This window comes from Melospiza melodia (genome assembly GCF_035770615.1).
Source record: "Melospiza melodia melodia isolate bMelMel2 chromosome 7 unlocalized genomic scaffold, bMelMel2.pri SUPER_7_unloc_1, whole genome shotgun sequence".
Lineage (NCBI taxonomy): Eukaryota > Metazoa > Chordata > Aves > Passeriformes > Passerellidae > Melospiza > Melospiza melodia.
The window spans coordinates 6,640,822-6,660,336 of NW_026948497.1; the positions used below are offsets into that span (position 1 = coordinate 6,640,822).

The 19,515-nt window shown below is 49.1% G+C and overlaps 1 pseudogene; it reads right to left on the bottom strand.

The window, feature by feature from the left end:
• Window positions 1-6,352: 6,352 nt before the first annotated feature.
• LOC134432881 (zinc finger protein 208-like) overlaps window positions 6,353-19,515 on the bottom strand; it is a 1,008,692-nt pseudogene continuing 995,529 nt past the window's right edge.

A 19,515-nucleotide genomic window follows, 5' to 3' on the forward strand; every position in this document is an offset into this window, starting at 1 on the left:
TGTCACCAAGGGGGCATTATGGCACCTCAGGGACACATGGAAGCAAGGGACCATTGGGTCTCATGGAACTGAGGGAGCATGGAACAGGCCTGGCTGGCTTGGCCTCCCAGGGGCCACCGGACAGCTCTGGCTGATGTTGGAATATCAAAGGCTGACTTTGTCAGCTCCTGGAGCACTGCGGCTCTGTGCTTTCCTTGCTAGGAAAGGAACTGTAAATCTCTTCTAATTACTCATGGCCAGAACTGGGATTTCAACTCCAAATTTTTCCCATAGGAATATTGCCAGGACAAGTGTGGCAGGCAATGTTTTCAGGAGAGTCACCTCCCATCTGTCCCCAAAACACTGGGGAAGGCTCCGTGCTTTCCTCCCTATGAGAAAGAACTGTCCTACTTCTCCAGGCATGCATGGCTGAGATTGGTCTTCCACCTCCAGAATTCCCTAAATCCAAAGACTGCTCCCAAAAAAAATCTGCCATTCCTGACAAGTCTGGCTGGCCTTGGCCTAGTGAGACTCTCACCTGCCTTCCAAACACTGAGGCTCTGTGCTTTCCTTCCTATGGAACAAAACTGTCCTTCTCAGCCAGGTGCCCATGGCCACAACTGGGATTTCACTTCCAGCATTCCCTGTTGTGACAGACTGGAGGAGATTGTTGGCTCTAAACATTTTGTGTGGGAGGGAGGAAGGGGCAGGTCCAGCCTTGCCCTGCCCTGGAGCCCCAATCCCCCCAGAGCCTCTATCCCAGCCCAGCAGTGGCTGCCAGTCCCTGGCACAGCACAGGCAATGCTCCACAGCCACCTCTGCAGCCCCAGCCCAGCTCCTGAGGGACCAAATGAGCCCAAGGCCCACCTGGGGGAAGGGCCCAGAGAGACCAAGGGGTATTGAAGGCTGACCACAAGGCAAGCACACATCTTGACCCTACTTCCTGTTGTAACTTCTATCTGAACACTGCTGGAATCCAGGAGTTGGTAACTCTGTGTGTGCTCCTCTGTATCTTTTCAGCCAACAAAGCCAAGGGAAGACACAGCTCCATCAAATGCAAAAGTCATTTCTCTGCTGGATATTAAATCCACTTTCCACAGCAGACAGCCTCAGAGCAATGGAAAGCACCTTCTGTGCCCAGCACAGAGCCCAAGGTCCCCCCAAACCCTCCCTGCCCCAATTCTGCCCAGATTTGCTCTTTGCACACACGAGTCACACACTGAAGTCAGGAGCTCCCTCCATGCCCAGAGGGAGGAAAAGAGAGAAAGGGGATGAAGAGCTCTCCTGTGCAGAGCCAAGGTCCAAGTGCTCTGGGATGTCCCAGCAGCATCTGACATGTCCACCATCCCCCAGAGATTTCCGCACAGGAACCGTTTTAGACAAAGGCAAAAGAAAAGGCAATTCTGTGAGATATAAACACAATTAAGATGTTGACTAATATGATATTTATTTCAGCTTCAGAAAGATTGGGCAATTCCCTGAAGCTCAAAGCATGAAACCAGTCAGCTGAAGGGCACTTGAATGACCAGAAAGCACCGGGAGGAGTGCTGAGGGTTTTTTGGAGGACAATGGACATATGCAACATGTTCACAATCCAGCCTTCATAGAACCTGAGTGAGGTCACCATGCCCTTGAAGGACACAAAAGAAGGAGAACACGCTCAGCAGCAGACGGTTCAGGATGCAAAGGCAGACAAGAAAACCACAGCGAGATGCATGAAGAAGAAAGACTAACTAAAATTAACTGAAATATCAAAATGCGTGCGTAAAAAGGATTTAACCAATCATGTATCAGCTTGAGGGGTGAACAATAGAGAACAGTATAAATATGGCTTGCTTTTTGTAATAAATTGGTTTCCCTTATCATATTAATCATGGTGTGATGTCCCATTAATGATCCTCTGCACCTGGGGACCAGAAATGCATGCAAGCCTCCACCCCAAGAGACATTATGAATTCAAAAAACATGGCCATTAACTGCTTTATACCAACACAGAGTAATGGCAACCAAAATGCAGTCAGAACAGGGTTTTTTCCACTCTCTCTCAAGCCCCACACGTTGGGCACCAAATTTTGTCCTGGTTTGGGGCAAATTTGGGAGAAAACCTCCAAAGGGGCTCCTCCAGAAAGCAAACGCACATTGCCCCTCCCCACAACTGGGTCAGGAAGGATTCCCTGGAGAGAAGTGGAAAGAACCTGTTTATTTAACAGGCAAAGCACCCCCAGCACACAAAATGAACAATACCAGGTGACAACACTCTTTCACCACTCTGAAAAAGATGACAAATTCAGAAAGTCTCTCTTGGGAGTGGTCGCTCTGTTATCAGTCCCTCCGGTGCTGGGGCAGCTGCTGCAGCCACAAGGTGCAAACTCTCAGTGTTTCCCAGGTCCCAGTCCGGAGCAGGTTTGAGTGGTTCCAAAAAAGAGAAAGGAAAAACAGTCCAGGGAAAAATTCGGAGTGCTTAGCTAAACTAAGTAATGAGCAGAAACAAAAGCAAGAGCAAAGCAAAAAGCCAAGCAAAAAGCAAAAGCAGCACCATGCACTGCCCTGTCTCTGTGTCCCGCCAGCCGTGGGGGAGTGGCTGATAACAAAACCAAAACAAAACTTCGCTCTTCAGAGCCAGTCTTGAAGGCACAGAACATAATATCCAGCATAAACAGAACACATGGATGGGGATGCAGGCATCATAACGTCACCATAGGACAGTCCTGCACCCAAAATTCTGTCCTGCACCCACTGCTGCATCCTGAGTCCTGTCCTGCACCCCGAGCCCCGTCCTGTACCCAAATTCTGTACTGTCCCATACCCCAAACTCAAAGCTGCCCCCAAACCCCAACCCCACCCCTCATTTATCACCACATTCCTGTTCCACACCTTCTCTTCAACTCCTCCCCCTCTCCCACCCCTGTCCCACCCCCAAATTTATCCCATGTCCCTGATCCCCTCCCTGTTCCCTCCCCAACTCAGCCCTTCCCCGCAGGCCAAGTGGGCGGCAGCAGCAGTGGCAGCTGGTGGGGGCCGGTGGAGTTGGAGGTGCTGCAGCCCCTGAGCCTCCTCACCCTGGACACGCTCCAGAAGTGCATCTTCAGCTATGAGACCCACGGCCAGGAGTGATTGACACCTGTCCCCACTGATCATCTGTAAGAGACACTCTGAGGTTTCCCTCAGCTGCCTCACGACCGCTGTGACAGAGACTGAAGCCCCCTCCCAAGGGCTGAGACTGAGACCCCTATGACTCTAACACAGGGGGCTGGCCGAACTGAAGCCAGATGTTTGCCAAGTGTTGCCTGCAGGTGTGTTCCCTGGACCAAGAAAACAATTGGTCTCACTCACTGCTGAGAACATGGACTGTCTGTAAACTTAGCTGTTCCCTCTCGGTGCTTTCAATAGACTTACCTGCTCTCCCCCTTGGTGGAGGACTATAACAGAACCAAGACTTTGAGATTCTCCCTGACGTGACAAGACGGATCTATTGGCTGGACCACGAGGGTTTCATCTCTCCACTGGCAGCTATTCCTCCCCTCTTTCTCTCTCTCTCTCTCTCTCCTTTATTCTCCTTTCTAATCCTTCCATCGCATCTGCTGTGGGCACTCAACAAGAGGTGCATTTGTTTTGATTAATACCAAAATCCCCTTCCGTGTTGCTTTTGCACTCAGATCAGTTAACAAACCATCATGACCCTCGCTTGTACGAGCGGATCATGACACCATCCTGGTGGCCCTACCATTGTCCCTGCTGGCCATCCTGGTGGCTGTGCTGGCTCTGCCATGGTCCCCACTGGCCATCCTGTCCAATCACTGTCCCTGCTGGCCATTCTGGTGGCCCCAATGGTCCTGCTATCATCCATGCTGGTGGCCACAGTGTCCCCACATCGTCCCTGGTACAGGCAGCCCAGCGAGTACATCCTGCTGCTCACCAAGGTGGGGCTGGGGCATGAAAGTGGTCAAGAGAGTGGTGGTGGCCATGGAAGGATTGACCATAGAGGCCAGTAGGATGCTGGTGGCCATGGGAGGCTTGGACATAGACTGGTGGCTACAGGGGAACAGTGGTGGCCATGGGCAGCATTGACCATAGAGCTGGTGGCCAGTGGGATGGTGGTGCCATAGGGTGGTGGCCCTGGATGGGATTTGGCCCCAGGTGGCCCACAGACTGGTGGCCCCAGTGGCCCGTGGCTCATCTTGCCTCTGCAGGACGAGAATGGCCGCACCCCGTCGGACGAGGACATCGCGGCTGAGGCTGACACCTTCATGTTTGAGGGCGAGCACGAGCTCCCAGGTGCCACTGGGGAGGAGCCACTCCAGTGTCCCCTCACTCACCCAGTGTCCCCACAGGCCATGACACCACGGCCAGTGGCCTGGCATGGCTCTTCTACAACCTGGCCGGCCATCCTGAGCACCAGGAGCGATGCCGCCAGCAGGTACAGGAGCTCCTGGCTGGCCGGGACACTGCAGACATTGAATGGTGAGATGTCCCCAGGGCCACCCCGGTCATGTGGCTTGGGGACACGATGCCAGCCCCGCTTGTCCCCAGGGACGACCTGTCCCAGCTGCCCTTCACCACCATGTGCATCAAGGAGAGCCTGCGGCTGCACCCTCCTGTCACTGCTGTGTCCTGGCGCTGCACCGAGGACATCCCCCTGTGTGATGGCTGTGTCATCCCCAAGGGTATGGCATGGCCAGGGTGTCCCCAGTGTCACCACCCATCCTCATCTGCTGTCCCTAAAGTGGCCATTCCCATCCCACCAGGGGTCATCTGCCTGATGAGCATCTATGGGACCCACCACAACCCAGACCTCTGGCCCAAGCGTGAGGTAGGGCCACCCTATGAGGTGTCCCTGTCACCATGGTGGTGACAGCTGTGTCCCCTCGGTGTGACTGTGTTGGTGTCACCCCAGGTGTTCAGTCCTCTGAGGTTCAGTCTGGAAAACAGCAAGGAACGGTCCCCGTCGTCCTTCATCCCCTTCTCTGCTGGCCCCAGGTATGTGCTGGAGTGGGGACAGGAGTGTCCCCAAATGTCACCCCTGTCCCTGGCTGGGTTCACAGTGGGGTGACAATGGGGAGGAGCAGGGAATAAATGGCAGCATGAAAGGGACAGTATCATGGTGGTGGTGGGGATGTGTTGTCCTTGGCCATGGGACACCCCATGGCATGGACATGTCAACCCATGGACTTGTCTCTAGGCCACTTGTGTCACCATCCATGGCCATGTCCCCCATTTCCTCATCCATGGCCATAGAGCCCCATGTCACCATCTCTATCTGTGACACCCCCCAAGCCCAATATCGCCATCCACAGCCATGTCCTTGTCCCCATCCCCACCACATCCCCACCCAGGTCCTTGTCCCCATCCCCACCATATCCCCACCCACGTCCTTGTCCCCATCCCTACCATGTCCCCACCCAAGTCCCACAATGTCACCATCCATATCTTAGTTGAATGTCTTTATATTTACCCCAATGTTGGGTGAAGGATAATGAAAAATGAAAGAAAATAAAGGCCAAAATAAAAGCATTTATGTGTCCATGCTGGCTGAGTATCCGTGTGCCTGGGCGGGTAGAAAGGACCTTTTCTAGAAAGATTTCCACTCCATTGTCTCCAAAATCCTGGGTTTTGCCCCAGTCAATCACCATTTGGCTGTGGAAGATGCTGGTGGGCCAGAGAGAATTAGAATCATGGAATGATTCAGGTTGGAAAAGACCTCCAACACCATTTGGAATTCTGGATGCCACTCGAAGCAATGACTGGATGCAAAAGGTGAGACTGTTTTGGGGTCGAAAGTAAAAAACTGTGCTGTCCACTATGAAATTCTGATGTCTGTTTGCATCCCAATGGATTTTTCTCTGGCCGTGTCCAAGTGCCCAAGGAGAGCCAGGAAGATGTGGGGACCACCAGCCAGGTATCTTCCCAACATGGATCACCAGGATCATGGATGACCAAGTCTCCGCCCAGCGAGGGTCACTGTGGACCATCCAGTGGGGGTCCCCAATGGGGGATGGAGTTGAAGCAGCACTCAAAGCTCTTCCTGTCACTGTAGGACACAAAACAACACGAGCGCACACACTGCTGCTCTCAAGGGGAAGAAAAGGGAAGTTTATTTCCTGACTCCAACATTTACAGTTTTCTAAAAGCGACCGTGGATTGGAGGGTGAAAGTGCCACCTCTCCAATGACACTGGACAAACTAACAGTCCATCATATTTTTCTTCTTCTATAAAAGAATGCCAAACAAGAAGTTATTTACAGAAAGTGTTTGAGAAAGTTTGCTACAAGAATGTAAACATTAGAAGGCTCAGAAAATCTTTAAAAATCAAGGCAACACTCTTCCTGCACACAGGGCACTTGTTGGGCATCCCTTACTGCTGCCTCCCTTGGTGTTGGGTCATGGCAGAGTTCTGGGAGAAGTTCTTCCCACACTTGGGACACTGTCAGGGCCTCTCCCCAGTGTGGATCCACTGGTGGGTGACGAGAGTGCAGTTTTTCTAAAAGCCCTTCCTGCAGTCAGGGCAGCAGAAGGGCCTCTATTCTGTGTGAATCTGCTGATGCTTGAGGAGACGGTATCGGCTCTGAAACCTCTCCCCACACTCAGAACACTCATCGGATCTCTCCCCAGTGTGGATTCTCTGGTGGGCAATCAGCCTAGAGTTCTGACTGAAGCTTTTCCCACATTCCCCACACCTGTAAGGCCTCTCCCCAGTGTGGATCATCTGGTGCAGAATCGGCCTAGTGCTCTGACTGAAGCTTTTCCCACATTCCCCACACCTGTAAGGCCTCTCCCCAGTGTGGATCCTCTGGTGGACACTCAGGCCGGGGGGGTCGATGAAGCTTTTCCCACATTCCCTGCACTTATAGGGCCTCTCCCCAGTGTGGATCCTCTGGTGGGCATTCAGATGGCAGCTCTGCCTAAAGCTTTTCCCACATTCCCTGCACTTGTAGGGCCTCTCCCCAGTGTGGATCCTCTGGTGCAGAATCAGGCTGGAGTTCTCAATGAAGCTCTTCCCACACTCTGAGCACGTGTAGGGGCACTCCCCAGTGTGCATTGTCTGGTGGATGATCAGGCGGCAGCTGTCACGGAAGCCCTTCCCACACTCCCCACACACAAAGGGTCGTATCCCAGTGTGGATCATCTGGTGGAGTTTCAAGCTGGAGCTCCTCCTGAAGCCTTTCCCACATTCTCCACATTTATAGGGCCGTTCATTGGTGGGGATCCTCTGGTGGGAGATCAGGTTGGAGTTGATCCTGAAGCTCTTCCCACATTCCCCACACTTGTGGGGCCGTTCATTGGTGTGGATCCTCTGGTGGACAATCAGGTGGGAGCTGATCCTGAAGCTCTTCCCACATTCCCTACACTCATAGGGCCGTTCCCCGGTGTGGGTCCTCTGGTGGATGAGCAGGTGGTCGCTCCTGCCGAAACTCTTCCCACATTCCAAGCACTGGTGGGGCTTCTTGCCATCATCAAGCTGCTGATGGACCACCACTTCAGCGCTCTGGCCAGATCTCTGGCTGCCTTCCAGGCACAGGCTGAGTCTCTCCTGCTCGGAGCACCCTGGGCTGGGTTTGCAGCCCCTCCTCTTGAGGGATCTCCGGGGCTTTTCCTCCCCAGTGGATTCCTGTGCCCTGGAGCCGCTCAAAATGGCCTCTTCCACCAGGTTCTGCTGTGAGGATTTGTCCTCCCTGGTCTCCATCCTCAGCTCCTTCCCTGGGGGAGGAAGGACAAGGAGAGGCTGGGATTTGCCTCCGTGCCACAGGGAAGGGGAAGGAGATCCCCCCAGTGCATCCCTGGCTGGACAGCATCAGCAGTGGGGCTGTGCTGCAGCTGGGGCCGTGCTGGGCTGGGAGACGGAGCAGGACAGAGGGGAAAAGGGGCACTGACTTCCTTCTCACCTGCCTCAGTGCCCTGGGGCATCTTCCTCTTCCTCACAGCCTTCTCCATCCAGATGAGGTTTGGGAATAGGAAATCCTGATTTGGGGGAAAAACAAGATGTGAGTGCATTGCCTTCGGAGGTCCCACTGGCCAAGTCCATCTCTAGAAGTCACCGGACGTCTGGTGGCCAGAAATACCTCCAAAAATCAAGGAGTCCAAAAACCTCTCCCAGGAGTTCCCTGTTTCCAGTGTCCTCACTTTGGGCTTATGGGGGTCCCTCTTCTCAGAGCTGCTGGGGGGGCTGTGGGGCCTGGGCATTCCCCCTCTCCCGGGTCCTGCTTACACAGGCTGAGGGTCTTTTGGGGGTCCCAGTGGTGAAATTATGATGCTCGTATCCCCATTTGTCTGAAATAAGCTTTGCACCTTTAACACTGGTTCTGAGAGCAGAGAGGGAGGAAGAAGAAGCACGGAGTTTGTTTTCAGAACCTCTCTCACTCCTCCACATTCCTGCTCCTCTCTTGTCTGCAGATGGACAGACAGCGGGACAGAGCCCTCCTTTGCTGTTAGTCAGTTTGAGCTAGCAGAGGAAGAGAAGCTCCCTGGACTGTGGTTTTTGGTTTATCCTTTTCTTTGGACCTGTCTAAACCTGCTCTGGATTGAACACCCAGAAGAGCACCAGGTGCTCACACCTGTGCCCCACCGGGGCTGGGCCACGGCATTTCCAGCACCAGAGAGACTGATAAGAGACTGATAAGAGACTGAGCAAGCCATGCTACAGCTCACGGAGGGACTTTGTGAGTTTGTCATCTCTTTTGGAGCAGCAAGAGATTTTATTGTTTAATACTGTTCATTTTTGGGGCTGGTGAGTGCTTTGCCTGTTCAATAAACAGTTTTTTCCACTTCTCTCAAAGAAAATACTTTTCCAGAACCAGCTGGAGGAGGGGCCACTTGACTTTGCTCTTCTACAGGAAACACCTTTAGAGTTTTTCCTCCCAAAATTGCCCTAAGCCAGGACATTGGCTTTGAAGGTCCCACTGGCCAAGTCCATCTCTAGAAGTCACTGAGTGTCTGGTGGCCAGAAATACCTCCAAAAATCAGGAATTCCAAAAACCTCTCCCAGGAGTGCCCCGTTTCCAGTGTCCTTATTTTGGGCTTATGGGGGTCCCTCTTCTCCCAGCTGATGGGGGGCCTGTGGGTCCTGGGCATTCCCCCTCTCCCGAGTCCTGCTCAGGCATGCTGAGGGGGTTTTGGGGGTCCCAGGGCTCACCCTCCCCTGGTTCTGTGGAAATTGTTTTTGTGACACGTGCCAATTGGGAATGGAATCAGCAAATGCTTCTATCTGCTGTGTCCAAAACAAGACACAAAGAAAGGTTTTGAAACTTTCTGACCAAATAGACAAATAAAGCATCAAAATCAAAGAAGTATAGTAGAGCAAAAGAGATGAGGCAGCAAGACGACTGATGCTTAGAATAAAATAGAGGAAGTTGGGGTAAAGCTAAGAGATATTGTAACAAAGCAATTAAAAGCTTATGTATAATAAAAAGCTTGATGCACTTGACAAATCATGTAGCAGACACCAGTGCAAGGCCTCCCTCCAGACAATCACAAGAAGGATAGCAATCAATGACCACCTAGAAATATTGTGAAATTACTGCTCCCAGCTTATTGATATTTGCTAATTTGGACTAACCAAGCATATTGGAAAATGCTTTGTAGGCTTAAAAACAGTATATATAATTTACTGAACTGTGTGTGCTATGAGTGGAGCAGTGACTCCCCAGCCACCCAGCGCTGCGTGCTTGCTTTAAAATAAAAGGTATAGAAGTAAAATTCACATTCGCTATTGAAATTTTACATCAGGTGTTCCAGGGTCCCCTTTCTCCAGCATCCCCCCACTCTAGGCACTCAGCGCTTCCCCTGCTCCCCTTTGCACTCCTGAGAGATCCAAAAGTACCCCCTTCATCAAATAAATTAAAAATACCTCTCTCAGTGACACCAAAATATATTTGGGACTCAACTCCTGTGAAAAACGTCAATCACTTGTTTTTAAAATTTTAAAAGTTTAATAGTAATAAAATGGTTCTAAAAACAGTAATACAATTAGAGTAATAATAATTTGGACAATTTGAATTAGGACAATATGAGACAACAAATACAAAGAATTATGGATGTCCGGGTACCTTTTTCTGGGCAGCACGAGCCTGAAAAAGGGCACCGGTTAACAAAGATTAACCCTTAAAAACAATAACCCGTTGCACATTCATACACCTCATACATGATGCATAAATTCCATTCAAACACAGGATTCTGTCTGGCCATCATCAACTTCTTCCTTCTAATCCTAACAGCCCCTTTGAGGCGGGAAGAAGTTCGTTTCTTCTGGTAAGAGAGCAAAAAATTCTTTTTTCTGAAAGATTCAGGTGTCCTGTGGCTGCTATCTGATGCGAGTGCCTCATTCCTTTCTTTAAAAAAACCTCACTGACATAGTTCTTCTTTTAACTACAAAAGTTACCTTTTAATTACAAGACACTACATTTATTATTAAACTGTTAATACAGCACTACTAATCAATACACCAAAATACATATGGTAAATGTGAAAATGCCTGTATTTTATGATTGGCTTTTCGCAAATATTAAATGAATATTATATGCGTTGTGTTAGAAAGTAATGCTGTATTAATTCTCTTAAGTACCATGTTAAATATAGTTTTAGGTTATAAAAATTGTTAAAATAGAAACGATGCCACGTAGGATACTTTTTTAAAGAAAGGACTTCCAGCGAGATAGCAGCCACAGGACACCTGAATCTTTCAGAGAAAAATAATTTATTGCTCTCTTACCAGAAGAAACGAACTTCTTCCTGCCTCGAAGGTGCTGTTAGGATTCAGAGGAAGAAGCTGACACTGACCAGAGAGAATCCTGTGTTTGAATGGAATTTATGCATCATGTATGAAGTGCATGAATATGCAATGGGCTATTGTTTTTAAGGGTTAATCTTTGTTAGCGAGGGTCCTTTTTCGGGCTCATGCTGCCCAGAAAAAGGTACCCAGAGGTCCGTAACTCTTTGTATTTGTTGTCTTGTATTGTCCTAATTCAAATTGTCCAAATTATTATTACTCTAATTGTATTACTATTTTTAGAACCATTTTATTACTACTAAACTTTTACAATTTTTCACACACCATAAGCACACGTACCTTTGCTTAAAACAATGCTTGCTTATTTCGAATACAATACCTGCTTGTAAGCCTTAAAACACAACACACAGAGCTCCATTCTTAAGCTTTAACCTTCCTAATATCTTGCTAGATAAACTTTCTGCAGCTTAGAGAGCTATTCAGACAAGCATTAATACACAGGCCATTGTTCTATTTGCCCTTGCTTTTTCTACAGTTTAAACAATTTTTCTGATGATCTATCTCATGGCTGCGCTCTACTCACAGTTCTGCTGTCTCTGAGGCCTGCCTTTTGCAGCTTTCCCAAACCCCTCTGATTTTATGGATTCCCACAGTAAATATCTGCATAGAGCCATATAATACGCACTTTTCATAACTCCGGAATCGGCATGGTCCAAATCCCAGCCAAATCCCCCTCTTCCCCCCAAAAACCCTCCCGGAGCTGCCGCTTCCCCTCGGCGCTCACCTGCGGGACGCGGGGCAATGCGATGCTGCCGGGCCCAGCCGATCTGCGGGCTCGCCGTGGAACCCCGCAATGCTCCTTCCCCGGCTGCTGCTCTTCCTCGGGCTGCTCCCTCCGTGCTGCTCCTGTTCCTGCTCCTCCCCTTCCCCTCTCCCTGCCCTTCCTCCCGCTCCAAGCCCGGATCCCCTTTCGCCCCCCCTCTGTCCCACAGCCGCAGCGGCGCCGGCTCTGGGGTGTTGGAGAAGATGAAACAGGAAAGCCTTACAAATATGATTGTCTGGCAAAAGATTTTGAGAATATGGAAACTATAAGCGAGATTGAAATGAAAGCAAGCTATGAGATCCCTTAGTTACTGAACAACGGGAAAACAACGGTGTGGCCGCTGAAAGTAATCCCCTTTTGATGGAACAATTCCTTCTGCCTGCAGGCAGGCCCGAGGGTCAGAGCAGCCCCTACTGAAGGGGACCACAGAGGAGTTTTTAGGGTTTAAAATGTAGCACAGTATGGTAATGTAATTGTTATGAACAAAAACTCGGTTAATATTTTTTATGAGAAAAAGTTTCAAAAAGGCAGCCAGACCACTGGCCCTGCCCAAGTTCTGTGTGTTTTGTTATTGTAATCACGGGTCGTTGTCGTTAATGGTTGTTTTTGTATTAGTAAAAGCCCTGGCCGGGGCGAGGTAATGGCCCTTCTCCTGGGTGGGGACCTTGCCCGAAGCTAAGTTGTACCTTTCCCAGAATAGTGAAGACACCTGAGAAGGTGGGGGGGGGTTATGCAAAGTGACTCGCAAGACCAGAATGCTTTGTGAGACCCCCATCTCCAAACTCATGGAGAAACCCCAAAAACAACGAGCCACCTAAGAGTTGAGAGACTAGAGTGATGTCTGGACGTGAGGAACCGAGTGCCGAGCCTGCAGAGATGCGGAACACCTTCGGACCCTCTCGCCCTGACCATGGGAGTTGACCCCGGAGCTGAGACCAGGCCGACTGAATGGGAGGGGCAACATCTGACACCATCTTATGGGATCAGGAGACCCAAAAAGGCTCCCAAGAGGATCTGATCCCCAGCTCTGCCCCTGGTGGACAGAGCTGCGCATATCCTCCTCCTCTGAGTCGCCCTGGGAGACGACGGACGCTGCAGACCCGTCGAGCCGCCCAATCCTGAGCTGATCACTTTTTAATAAAGGCATTACACAGGAGAAGAAGTCTCCTGGCCCTGTTTATTTCAGCTGGGGGCTCTCGTCCGGAATAGCCACGCCGCAAGAGGACTCAGGACTGGCCATCTTGGATCTTCAGAGGACAGCTGGCTACCAGGACCAGAGGGACCGGCTCAGGACAGCGACGCAGAGGAGCACCGGAGCACCGGACTGGTGAGAAACTCGGTGGCGGGAGCGGGAGACGTGCGCATGTGTGTGTGAGTGAGACGAGGGCCGGCAGCCGGACCTTCGAAGCGAGAGTGGACCCCTCATTACTGCGGTTCCGTCTTTTCGCGAGAAAAGCGGCCAGGAACAGGGGGACGCGAGTGGAATTAGTGTGAGTGAGTCGTCTCCCAAGGGGGAATAAAGGGCCCCCCCACTCCGGGCGTGCGGAGTGAATTACTGTGTATGAGTGGCACGCACCCCAAAGTCCTGACAAAGGGAGGTCAGGCACTTTTGTAAGTCTCGAGAAGGATTCGAGTAAGATTTGTCAGTCCCGAGAAGGATTCGGGTGGTTCACAAGCCCTGCAGGCAAAGTAAGTCCTGACAAAGGGAGGTCAGGCACTTTTGTAAGTCTCGAGAAGGATTCGAGTAAGATTTGTCAGTCCCGACAAGGATTCGGGTGTTTCACAAGCCCTGCAGGCAAAGTAAGTCCTGACAAAGGAGTCAGGCACAAACCCCAGCGAAGGAGGCTGCGGTTTGCTTTTAAGTCCTGATACGGTGAAGCCTAAAAATTGGCAGGTTAGGCAAACTAAAAATCAGGCAGTTGTTTCTCCTGACTGAGGGTGTCAGGCACAACCCGGATTCTTGGCCGTGGCTTCGTGTGTTTAAGTCCCGATAGATGTAAGACCTGACGCTGGGAAGTTGGGCAATCAAGAGATTGGGCAGTTGTTTCAGTATAAAGTCCTGAGCATCAGGCAGTAAATTTGAAGTTCAGTGGAGGAGGCTGGAGCTCCTCAAGGAAGGTTTTTTTGAAATTCCCGGTCAGTAGAGGCACCTTCGGGATATTTTTTATTGAGACTTGAAAAATGGGATGTTGTAGTAGTAAAAAGACTGGCAAGAGACTGAGGGATATACCTCCTAGTAGTCCCTTAGGAGAACTGTTAGTAAAATGGGATTCTATAGAGGCCACGAAGGGATTAGATAAAGTGAAAATGATCCATTATTGTATGGAAGCGTGGCCAGAATTAGAGTTGCAAGGAGGATGGCCTTGGTGTGGGACAAAGGATAAGTGGATGTGCCAACAATTAAATAATTATCTGACAGCTCGAGGGGATACTGATCCTGAGCAATTATTGTATGTAGCTTGCTGGGTAAAGAGCGCTGTTGAGGATGAAGGGGTGCGAATTTGTAAGGTACAGAGGAATGAAGGAGGGGATGATAGAACTAGTAAAAGATGGGACCCCCTGGATTATTTGCCTCCTTCTGCCCCTCCACCTTATAATCCTCTCCTTCAAGCACCTCAAATGGCAGGTCCGGTTCCTCCCCCGGCTGCCATCTCATTACCACCTGCTCAAACTCCTCCTTCTACCTCTTCAGCTTCTGCTATGATGAACCCAGTATCTCCTCCAGTTCCTTCTGCACCACCACAAGTGCCTACTCCACCTGCTGCATTCTCCACCCCTTCTCCAGCTCCGATTAATATCTACTCAGGTCCCTCTCCCCCTCCTATTGCTGTCCCTTTACCTCCTTCTACCTGGGACACAAATGCCTCCTCGCCCAGTAGACAGCTATCAGCAAATACACCTGCTGATGGGCAGAAAGTTCAGGGTAACCCAGAGAACCCTCAAAGTAGTTTGGCATCTGAAGATGGGCCATACTGTAGCACCAGATCCAAGACCTCCAAGGCAGAGAGACTCTTTCCCCTCAGAGAGGTTCCTATGGGAGGAGTGGCGGGAGGTGTTGGCTTTGTGAATGCTCCCCTAACTGCTTCTGAGGTGAGGGGATTCAAGAAAGAGTTGGGGCATTTAGTTGAGGACCCAGTGGGCATAGCCAAACAAGTGGATCAATTTCTAGGTCCAAATATCTACACTTGGGGGGAAATGAATTCCATCCTGAGTATATTATTTTCCCCAGAAGAGGTCCAGATGATAAGGGCGGCTGGCATAAAAATTTGGGAGAAAGATAACAGTCCAGGACCCCAGGTGCCAACAGGTGAACAGAAATTGCCACTAACGGAGCCCAACTGGAACCCTAACCAGGAGGAGGGGAGGAAGGCCATGAGGGAATATAGGTCTTTGATAATACGGGGGATCAAAGAGTCAGTTCCCAAAGGAACTAATACCCAATTGGCATTTGAGGGTGCACAGGAGAAAGATGAAGCTCCTGCTGCCTGGCTTAATCGCCTAAGGCGGAACTTTCAGTTGTACTCCAGAATAGACCCAGACACCCCGGAAGGTCAAATGCTACTAAAAGTACAATTTGTTACCAAATCTTGGCCTGATATACGGAGAAAATTGGAAAAGATGGAAGATTGGCAAGAGAAGGACATTAATGAGTTATTAAAAGAGGCACTGAAGGTGTATTTAAGGAGGGAGGAAGATAAAGCAAAGGCCAAGGCTAAGATCATGGTTGCTGTAGCTAGAGAAAGTGTAGGGTGGGCGGGTCCACCACCAGGAGGAGGCAAGGATAAGTCAGTACTGTCAGGTACAAGAGGGATGGAGACACCTCAAGGCCCTTTGAGAGAGCGACATTGCTCTTACTGTGGAAAGGCAGGACACGTCAGGAGGTTTTGTAGAAAACTCAGTCTTGATGAGGCAATAGCCAGGGAACAAGATAATTTAGGGAAGATCCTTAAAGGTGACGATTAGAGGGTCAGGAGCTTTACACTATAGGGGACCTGATGTAACATCTAGAAGAGCCCTTGGTAAACTTTGAAGTGGGACCCTTAAATGAAGAATTAGAATTTTTGAGTAGATACAGGAGCAGATAAGTCCTGTCTCAACAAAGTACTAAGAAGTATAGTATAGTATAGTATAGTATAGTATAGTATAGTATAGTATAGTATAGTATAGTGAAAAACATCTGGATTTAGACAAAAAACAACTAGGTAGAAAGGATATCCAATAGCACCAAAACTGGCCAGTAATACTTAACTTGTAATAAGTGATGTGAAAGTAAAAGGTACCTTATTGTTGTCTTGTTGTGTGCGTGAGAGTGAGTCACAAAGTCAGCCTCAACTTCCTGGGCAGGTGGGAAGGGGGCAGTGGAAGTGTGTGTATGTGTGACCTGCAAACCAGGCTTGTGTCCCCCAGGCGGGTGGGGGCTGTGGCCAAAGTGTGTGTGTGACCTACAAACTAGACTAGTGCTCCTCAGGTGTGTGAGGGAGCCGTAGCTGCGAGAGTGTGAGTGACACGCAGACAGCCTCACAGGTGAATGTGCACGAGAGGCAGCCAGAGCCAGGGCCCTTCCAAGAGGCCCAGGGATACTGAGACCTGTGGGCCAACCCCAAGTTGAGGGGAGCCACAGTGATTTTCTAGCAATAATGATCCAGTTTGTGTCTTGAGGGTGTGAAGGAATGTGTGAGAATAAATATAGACAAATTAGAATAGAGGTAATGTAGATTGTGCATTATAAGTTTTACCACATCTCCTTAGAGGGAAGTGTATTGTGTAGAAGAATGGCGTAAGAAAAAAAAAAAAGAGAAAAAAATTCAAGTGTAAGGGGTTGAAAGAAGTATTTAAGCTGTAAGTGAAAGTGAGAAACAGAAGCAAGAGATAAATAGATAAGATCTTGAAAAATAGAACAGAAAAACCAGTGAATTAAATACACAGAAAAATAGGGGAATAAAAATACTTTGGGAGTTAAGTTAGCTGAGAAATACAACTCCTTGCAAAATACAGAGTATGTAGAAGTTGATGAGAGAAACATGCAAGCTATGGAAAAAGAGAAATTAACCAATAACATTAAACAGAGAAACTGAGTTTTGATAAACTCATTAAATTGCAGACCACTAATGCCTGTGTTTGAAAGCCCGTTTCAGGTACTCTTCATTACTAACTCGACTGTGCAGACCAAAAGGAAAAGGTTGGACTCACATCACTCTCACCCCCTGGCATTGGACCAGGATTCAACACCAGTTTTTTTTTCCCTCTGGCATTCTGGCATTGGGCCAGAGTCCCAGTTTTTCCCTCTGGCATTGGACCAGAGTCCACATCACTCTCACCCCCCGGCGCTGGACAAGATTCATCTGCTTCACAAGTTAATTCACCTGAGTATACTGTGATTTAAAGATGACTCTCAGAAGGAAGAGTCAAAAAGACTGAACTGTGTGGGAAAAAAATTGGTATCAGAGTTCTAATATTGCTTAAAATATTTTAAGACTGTTCTGTGTAAATTATGTTAGTAATTCTGGTTAAGTTCCCCAATTTATTTCTAAAGACTCCAGGTTAATCCTCTACAGAACACTCCCCTGGGAGGGGAAACCAAAATTGGTAGGGAACAGACCAAGAGAGGTTTAACCAGAGAAACGGGTAGAAGGGACTCTAAAGAGCTTGGAAGCTTTTCCTCAGTAAAGTTCCCCAAGAGGCAAGGCCGGGTGGGCAGGCTGTGTGAGATGACCCATACCGGACTCTTGGGAAGGGTAGTGCTGATGGCTCTGATTGCTGGTGGTGCTCTGGGGAGCCCAGCTGAGCCGTGCAATGAATGCTACCAAGCCCGCTGTGAGGAGGAAGTGAGCTCCTTGTCGAGAGTCCACATCAGTTCTAACCCTGATTGTGTTAACCTCTCCCAATTGGTCTTTTATCAAAAAAAATAAGAGAGTGTATTGGATAATATACAATACTGCCACTTTTAGGCAGCCACTCCTAGGAGAGTGCCCTATAGGGGAAGCCTGGTTGTGCTTTAAATGGGATGCTGCTGAAACAAGCTCAGCAGATATAGTAAAAAGCAAAGAAATGGTGAAAATGGTAAGAAAAATTGTTTGTTACAAGTATTTATATGAGTGTACTGGAAAAGAGATAAACCCCTTTAGGAACACATTTCAGGGGAGCCTTAAACCCCTAGATTTGATCTCGTCTGGCAGCTGCACCGCTAGAGTGATAAAACCAATTTTCTTGTTGCCCAAAGAAACTGGATCAAGTTTGGGAGTTCCTATATATAATAATTTGGGAGAAATTAAACAGAACAGGCACAGTGAAATAGAAATTGAGAAAATCCAAAATTGTAAAAGCCAAATTCGGATCCCAATATCTATGTTAAACAAAATTATTCGGCTCCAGGCAGTATTAAAAATAAAGAATTCAATTATTAGGAACATTTCAAACGAAATAAAAAGGTTAGCATGTGTAAATAATGAAGATCAAACTCCTACACTTGATCCCAGTGGGTGGGAGAACCTGGAGATTTTCAAAAAGGATGTGTGGGAAAAGGTAGTTTTTCTCGCTGTGTGTGCACTTGGAGGATTGCTATTTTTACTATGCTTATTTATCTGTTTCAGTAAAATAGTGTTTGCCGTGAAGACAAACCTGAAGAAACCAAGGAAAGTAACAAGGTTAACTAACCGTGATTACCAAAGTGCACAAGAGATTTATAGTAGATTCAAAACAAAAATTAAGAGTTGATGCGAGCTTAGAGTTTAAGCTCGATCAAAGAAAAAGAGGGGGGACTGTTATGAACAAAAACTCGGTTAATATTTTTTATGAGAAAAAGTTTCAAAAAGGCAGCCAGACCACTGGCCCTGCCCAAGTTCTGTGTGTTTTGTTATTGTAATCACGGGTCGTTGTCGTTAATGGTTGTTTTTGTATTAGTAAAAGCCCTGGCCGGGGCGAGGTAATGGCCCTTCTCCTGGGTGGGGACCTTGCCCGAAGCTAAGTTGTACCTTTCCCAGAATAGTGAAGACACCTGAGAAGGTGGGGGGGGGGTTATGCAAAGTGACTCGCAAGACCAGAATGCTTTGTGAGACCCCCATCTCCAAACTCATGGAGAAACCCCAAAAACAACGAGCCACCTAAGAGTTGAGAGACTAGAGTGATGTCTGGACGTGAGGAACCGAGTGCCGAGCCTGCAGAGATGCGGAACACCTTCGGACCCTCTCGCCCTGACCATGGGAGTTGACCCCGGAGCTGAGACCAGGCCGACTGAATGGGAGGGGCAACATCTGACACCATCTTATGGGATCAGGAGACCCAAAAAGGCTCCCAAGAGGATCTGATCCCCAGCTCTGCCCCTGGTGGACAGAGCTGCGCATATCCTCCTCCTCTGAGTCGCCCTGGGAGACGACGGACGCTGCAGACCCGTCGAGCCGCCCAATCCTGAGCTGATCACTTTTTAATAAAGGCATTACACAGGAGAAGAAGTCTCCTGGCCCTGTTTATTTCAGTAATGATTCTTATAGGTGGTATGAAAATGCTGTAGGATTTGTATCTTGTACTAGATTGGTTAGTGAGAATCAGAATATTCAACACAGAAGAAGATTTATTATATTGTAATGGGAACTTTGCTGTTTTAGCTCTTACCTCTCTTACTCTTGCTCTTACCTCTTGTCTCCTAGCTCTTGCCTTTGATGCTCTTACCCCTTTTACTCTCTTACGCTTTTACTCTCTTACCTTCTCATCCTCTCTCCCCCTCTCTTCTCTCGGGCCTGCTCCGAGCTGTGGCTGCAGCTCCGAGCAGGGCCCTGCACCCAGGCCTTTGCAATAAACCCCAATCCCAGCAGGGCCCTGCACCCAGGCCTTTGCAATAAACCCCAATCCCAGCAGGGCCCTGCACCCAGGCCTTTGCAATAAACCCCAATCCCAGCAGGGCCCTGCACCCAGGCCTTTGCAATAAACCCCAATCCCAGCAGGGCCCTGCACCCAGGCCCTTTGCAATAAACCCCAATCCCAGCAGGGCCCTGCACCC